Source organism: Oryctolagus cuniculus, chromosome 6 (genome assembly GCF_964237555.1).
Source record: "Oryctolagus cuniculus chromosome 6, mOryCun1.1, whole genome shotgun sequence".
Taxonomy (NCBI): Eukaryota; Metazoa; Chordata; class Mammalia; order Lagomorpha; family Leporidae; genus Oryctolagus; species Oryctolagus cuniculus.
Window position 1 is genome coordinate 121,894,486 of NC_091437.1, and position 6,000 is coordinate 121,900,485.

A 6,000-nucleotide genomic window follows, 5' to 3' on the forward strand; every position below is an offset into this window, starting at 1 on the left:
AATTGGTGGGCAGGTGGTTGGCTTAGTATTAAGATATCTACACCAGTATCAGGATGTCTGCGTTTGAAACTTGCCTCCAGCTCCTGATTCTAGCTTCCTGCTAACACAAACCCCAGGAGGCACCAGTGAAGGCTCAAGTTGTCAGTTTCCTGGCATTCCCATCCTGGATTGAGTTCCTGGCTCCCAACTTTGGCCTTGCCCATCTGTTGGGGACATTTGGGGAGTGAAGCAGTAGATGAGAGCATGCGGTCTTTCTGTGTCTCTCTTTCTATCTTTGCTTCTCTAATTTTTAAAAATTCCTTATAAAATAAAGAATTGGTCATTGATGTCTACCAAAGAAAAGGGAAAAAAGTGAATTTTTTTTAGCTTTTAGGAATTCTGAATTATAAAAAAAACTTCACCTCTGATGTTCATTGGCCCCTTGCAGAAGTTCTGTCTGTGACTTTGTCTACCCTCATATTCCCTTGGAACTTGCTGGGTGGAATTGTGAAGCTGCCTGGCCTATGAGGATACTTAACTGTCACAGTATTTTTAAAAGATAAGATTTTTTTAAAAAAATTATTTGAAAGGCAGAGTTGCAGAGAGAGGTAGAGACAGAGAGAGAGAGACAGAGAGAGAGAAAGGTCCTAGTGAGAGAGAAGGGTCTTCATTGGCTGATTCAGTCTCCAAATGGCTGCAATGACCAGGGCTGGGCCAGGCCAGAGCCAGGAATCAGGAGCTTAATTTCTGCCTTAGGCCACTTCAAGACTCTGGCTGAAGACCTGTTTCTGTGGACAGCACCCTCTGCTGGACAGAGGAGGGTGGCCAGCAAGCTTCCCACCCGCTGTGCTAGGGAACGGGGATCCCAGGCTCCCAGCATTGTTGCCCTCTTGAAGCAGAGGATGACAGTATATCCATCCAGTCGACCCCTGGGGAGCACAGGAACATCATTCAGAAAAGAGAATTTGTCCCAGGGCTTTGCCTTTGGAGCCGGTGCAGGCAGCCACCCCACCTCTTTAACCTACCGAGCCTCATGCTTGGATGTTCAGTTTATTAAGGTTTTGTATGTTGTTACTGGAACGCTCTGAAGACATCAAGCCCAGGGCCTGCCAACTGTAGGTCCCGAAGCTGCCCTGCGATGGTGGAGGGTGTGCTGAGAGCCCCCTGAGCACTGGGCCAGGGTGCGGGGCGTGGGCTGCCTTCTGGATGCTGAGTAAAGGGGACTCATGGGGCTTTAAAAACAGGAAATGAGGTTTGTCTGCCTTTAAAATAATTCTTAAATTGGAGACTAAAGAACCAAAATATTGCATCCTCACATCTGAAGGCTACACACAATAGCCCTAATTACAGAGTGAAATTGCAGGCAGGGTTTGCGAAACACGCTGTACTGGGAATCCGGCTGTCAGCCTGGCTGTGCGGAGCCCTGCCTGATTCTGGCCAGTCCCACTGCGTGCATTGTGGACGGGCTGGGTCTTCTACAGGGCTCCCTGGGAAAGGCTTAAGAACGTCTCCAGCTTTAAAAACGTTGAGGCTCCTCCACCTTCAGTTAGAATGAAGTCCAGCCCAGGAGTGGGGGGACAAGGGCCACTAGTGCTGCTGCCCGCAGGCGTCCCAGACATAGGTCTCTGGGGGACTAGAACTTTCAAAAGATCCCTGGCTGGGGCCCTGGCAGCCCCCTCGCCTTGCCCCTGAGTCTGCCTCGTGGCTGCAGTAGCACAAAGCCTGCTCTGCTCCTGAGCTGGACGCCAGCCAGTGCAGGGTGGAGCCACATTTGGGCAGGGCGGGAGTGGGGTGTGTGTCCCAGAGCCCCTCCATGGACAGCCCCTTACGGATGCGAGCGTGGAGCCCATGAGCTGGTGGTGGTGTCCTCACATCCCGGGAACATGAAGCTAGGGAGAGGTTGAGTGCCTGACCTCAGAGCACACAGCGCAGATGGTGGGCACATCAACCCAGCGCCCAAGCTCTCTCCAAACTTGATCTTGTGCACAGCCAGACCTCAGCCCCGGGGTGTTCCCACCGACCTCCCTCCTGGCAGCCCGAGCAGCTGGCAAGTGGGCGGGGTGAGGGTGAGGAGCCAGCTCCTGGGGGACATCCCACACCTTTGTCGCCCCCTCCCTGGAAGGAGACCCCGATCTCAGCTGCTGGCACTCTCAGAAGTGGCTAAGCCCCAAGCCACTCTGCAGATGCCGGCTCTGGGCGTGACCGGCTGCTTGCCAGCGCCGTGGAAGGGAGTGACTGCCGTCCACCCGGAGTGTCTCTCCTGTTTGTGCCAACCCAGGCTCTGGCCTCCACATCCCTCTGTTTCTGGGGCATCCGATGAGTTGAGGTGCCGTCGCTTGAGCTCAGGTCCGTCTCCATGTGGGTCCTCTTCCTGACGTTTGGAGGCGTTCTGCAGACTGTCCAGAGGCAGTGCCTCACCCCTGGAGCAGCTCCCTGTGCCCTCAGGAATGTGATTTACAATCTGGTGGGGCCATAAACCTCGGCTCGTCACATCTGAAACACAGCGGAGTATGGGAAAGAATGTAAATTATAAATACCAAATTCCTACGGTCGGCGATACTGGAGTGGCCTGCATGGGTTATTTTTTTAAAAAATACTGGCTGCATATGGCTTTCATTTCTAAGGGCTTGGGTCCTCCCCGCCCCACACCCCACCACTGTATTTCGAGGGAGAACAGATAACAGCAAAACGTCCTGCTGGGATACAGTGTCTTTCCAAAGTGAAAGATAGCATTGCCGTGATGACTCACCGGTCAGATACTTTGAAATGCCACTCTTCCCAGAGGGCAATGGGAGATGACCATGACCAGGACTCTCGCACACTCACCAGCCTGGTTGCTCTCTCCCAGACCAATTCCCAGCGTTCTCACCTAGCAAGCCCGGGATCTTAACTTTCTAGGAGGAGATTCCTGGTCTGACGGTGGAACTCTTCCTCCTGCCGCTCTGATCAGTCGGGGTTCTGCTCGCTCACTGGGAACAGAGCTCTCGTGGCTGTTGCTGGTGGTACACACAGAGCCCCACAGTTGCCCCGAAGACCCGAGGGTGGCACAGGCTGAAGCTCTGGTTCCCGTGGGCGGGCGGCCCCCGGCTTAGGTCCCACAAGCTGGGCAGCAGCAGCCCCTTGCTCTGCCGAGGTGGGAAGGAGCCGCTGGTCGCCGTGTGAATTCCATCCACTGGAACTCTCAGACCACAGAAGCCAGTGGTTGGTGTTGTGGTGCTGGTGTTCAGCATTTTCCCCTTAAGCCCGGCCTCTTCCCAGCTCAAAATGATGGGTGCAAGCTGAAAAAACACCCAGAGCTCAAAGTTCCCAAGCTACCGTTCAAACAGCCCGAATCTGCTGGAGCGTCTATTACAGTCACTAGCGTGGCGTTTTTCTTGGTGTGGTCAGGGAAGAATGCTGATGAAGGAGCGGTGTGCCTCGTGTGTGTGAGAACAGGATGTTTGAAATCAGAAACCGCTCCACCCACAGAAATCCAGACTCTCACAAGCACCTATTCATTCACTCACACACTCCCCCTCTGTGTCTTCCTGTCATTTTCTCGGGACCACATTTGATTCACAAAACGCCAGGCTCAGCTTGAGCGTGAATAGCCAAGCCGACAGAGGCCTTGAAGGAGAGGGCCATTGTGGCTTCCAGAGACACCCGGCTCGATGTGCATGTTTTGGCCACTTGGATAACCTCAGCTTTGGGTCCATTTGACCGTGTTGTGTCTCTGCCCGAAATTTCTGCTTAGGAACCTCTCAGAAACTTGAACAGAGGAGGGAAGCCCAATTGGAACACACGGAGAACATGTAAACCATAGCCTCATATTTGCACTAAGGTTTGCAAGTTGAACACAAAAGGAAGTGACAGAATCGGACCCCTGGAATGTGGATGCCCCACAATGTGATTGTGGGCCTGTGAATTGAATTGTCACCGGTTTTTCAGACAATGTAAACAGCAGACTCGCCTTTTAAGTTTAGAACAAAGATATAAGCACAGCTCCAGGAACTTGACTTCAGAGCCTGTTGGCATTGTGTGAAATCTCACCCAAAATGGGTGTAATACAGTTGGCCCAAGGGCAAAAACAAAAATCTATCCCGTATATGAGATGCACCTGCCTCCACATTCCCCATCTGTCCTAAGCCAGCCCTTGATTTTAAAACATCATTGCAAACAGTTCATTGTATCTTCTTTAGGAAAATACTTGGCTGCCTGGTTGCACCGTTTGGGAGAAAGAAAAAGAATATTTAGGTTTTCCAATACATTTCTTTATATTTAATATGTGGATGCTGCCCTCCAGTCTTTGAGTTGCTGATGTGACTGGTCAGTGATGTGTTCTGCTGTACTTGGTGAAATAGTATTAAAAAGCTAACACTTCCTTTAACTATGCCAGGCACAGTACTTGCAGCTCTCCATGGATTACATGATTTGCTCCTCACAAGATCCTCAGTGGTGTTGCCCCATTTTTTGGTTGGAGAAGCAAGAATGTTGAGGAAGATAAGTGACTCAGGAGGGGATGGCGCTGTGGCGCAGTAGGTTAATCCTCCGCCTGCGGCGCCTGCATCTCATATGGGCACTGGTTCTAGTCCTGGCTGCTCCTCTTCCAATCCAGCTCTCTGCTATGGCCTGGGAAAGCAGTAGAAGATGGCCCAAGTGCTTGGGCCCCTGTACCTGCATGGGAGACTGGGAAGAAGCACCTGGCTTCTGGCTTCAGATCAGCGCAGCTCCAGCCCTTGCAGCCATTTGGGGAGTGAACCAACGGAAGAAAGACCTTTCTCAGTGTCTGTGACTCTACCTCTCAAATAAATAAATACATCTTTAAAAAAAAAAAAAAACATAAGTGACTCAGGAAATCCAGGTCCAGCATGCAAGTCTTGATCCCTCTACGTGAGTGAGAGGTGATAGTGGGGGAATCTGGGCTCGTGTACCAGACTTTTTCCTGGTTCACATCCTGCTGCCATCACTTACAAGCTGTGTGCTATTTCACCTATGCGCCTCAGTTTCCTCAAACCTTCTTCATAGGGCTGTTAAAAAAAAATGAATAGATGCATCACTCAAAAAGTGCATAGAACAGTATGCACCCTGGTGCCAGAGCCCAATGAGTGTGCACAGTGGTCATTGGGCTGATGACTTCATTTGAGGCAGGGAGCCATTTAGGAGGAAGTGATGGTGACAGATGAGGCAGGAGCTGGTGGGGACGTGAACTCAGGCAGCCTTAGACTGGGGAGGAGGAGACAGACTGGAGAGACCTAATACAGAGAAGCAATGAGGCTTGATACCCAGTGACAGGGGAATTCAGGACAAAGCCCTCACTCCTCCGCATGTGAGGGGTCACCAGGATCCCATCCAGATTTGTGTCCAGTGGCAGCTCCTGTTGACACTCACAGCCCTGTTATTAGCCCTGAGGAACCACAGCCCACAGCCCACTCAGGGTACCACACTTCGAGGGTCTTTGCACTTTCGCCAAGGCTGAACACCTGCCCCTAGCATTCTATCTGGCAGTCCACTCATCCTTCAAGGCTCAAACCCTTCACTCAGGCCCTCCTAGGCCCTGATGCCTGCGGAAATCCTGCTGCTCCCAGGTGTTCTCATTCACCTCTTTGACAGTGGGTATGTCATGGTTCCCTTGGCTAGACTGCAGGGTCTCCAGCACCCAGTCCACAGCGGGTGCTCAGCAGATGCTCCTGGATGAGATGACAGGCCAGAGGCACAGACTCAGCCTTCCAGGATGGGACACCTCTGATGCAGGTGGCTCTAAATCTGCAGGGATCCTGGGCAGGGTCCTCGGGTGCAGGTGCACCTTGGTCTGCATCTCCGCTTCCTCAGCTGGCACACTTAACTGTGACGGTGGCTTTGCTTGCCTTTTTCCTGTTAGACTTTCACCAGCAGTAGAAATTGACAGCCCCTGCTTTGGAGTGTTATCAGAAAATACCACATTTCCCAGTTTCTCAGGACATCTTTGAAGGTGGTGACGGAGGACACTTCTTGATCATCTGCACGTGGTCTGGGGCAGGTGCCAAAGCATCCAGACTCCTCCCC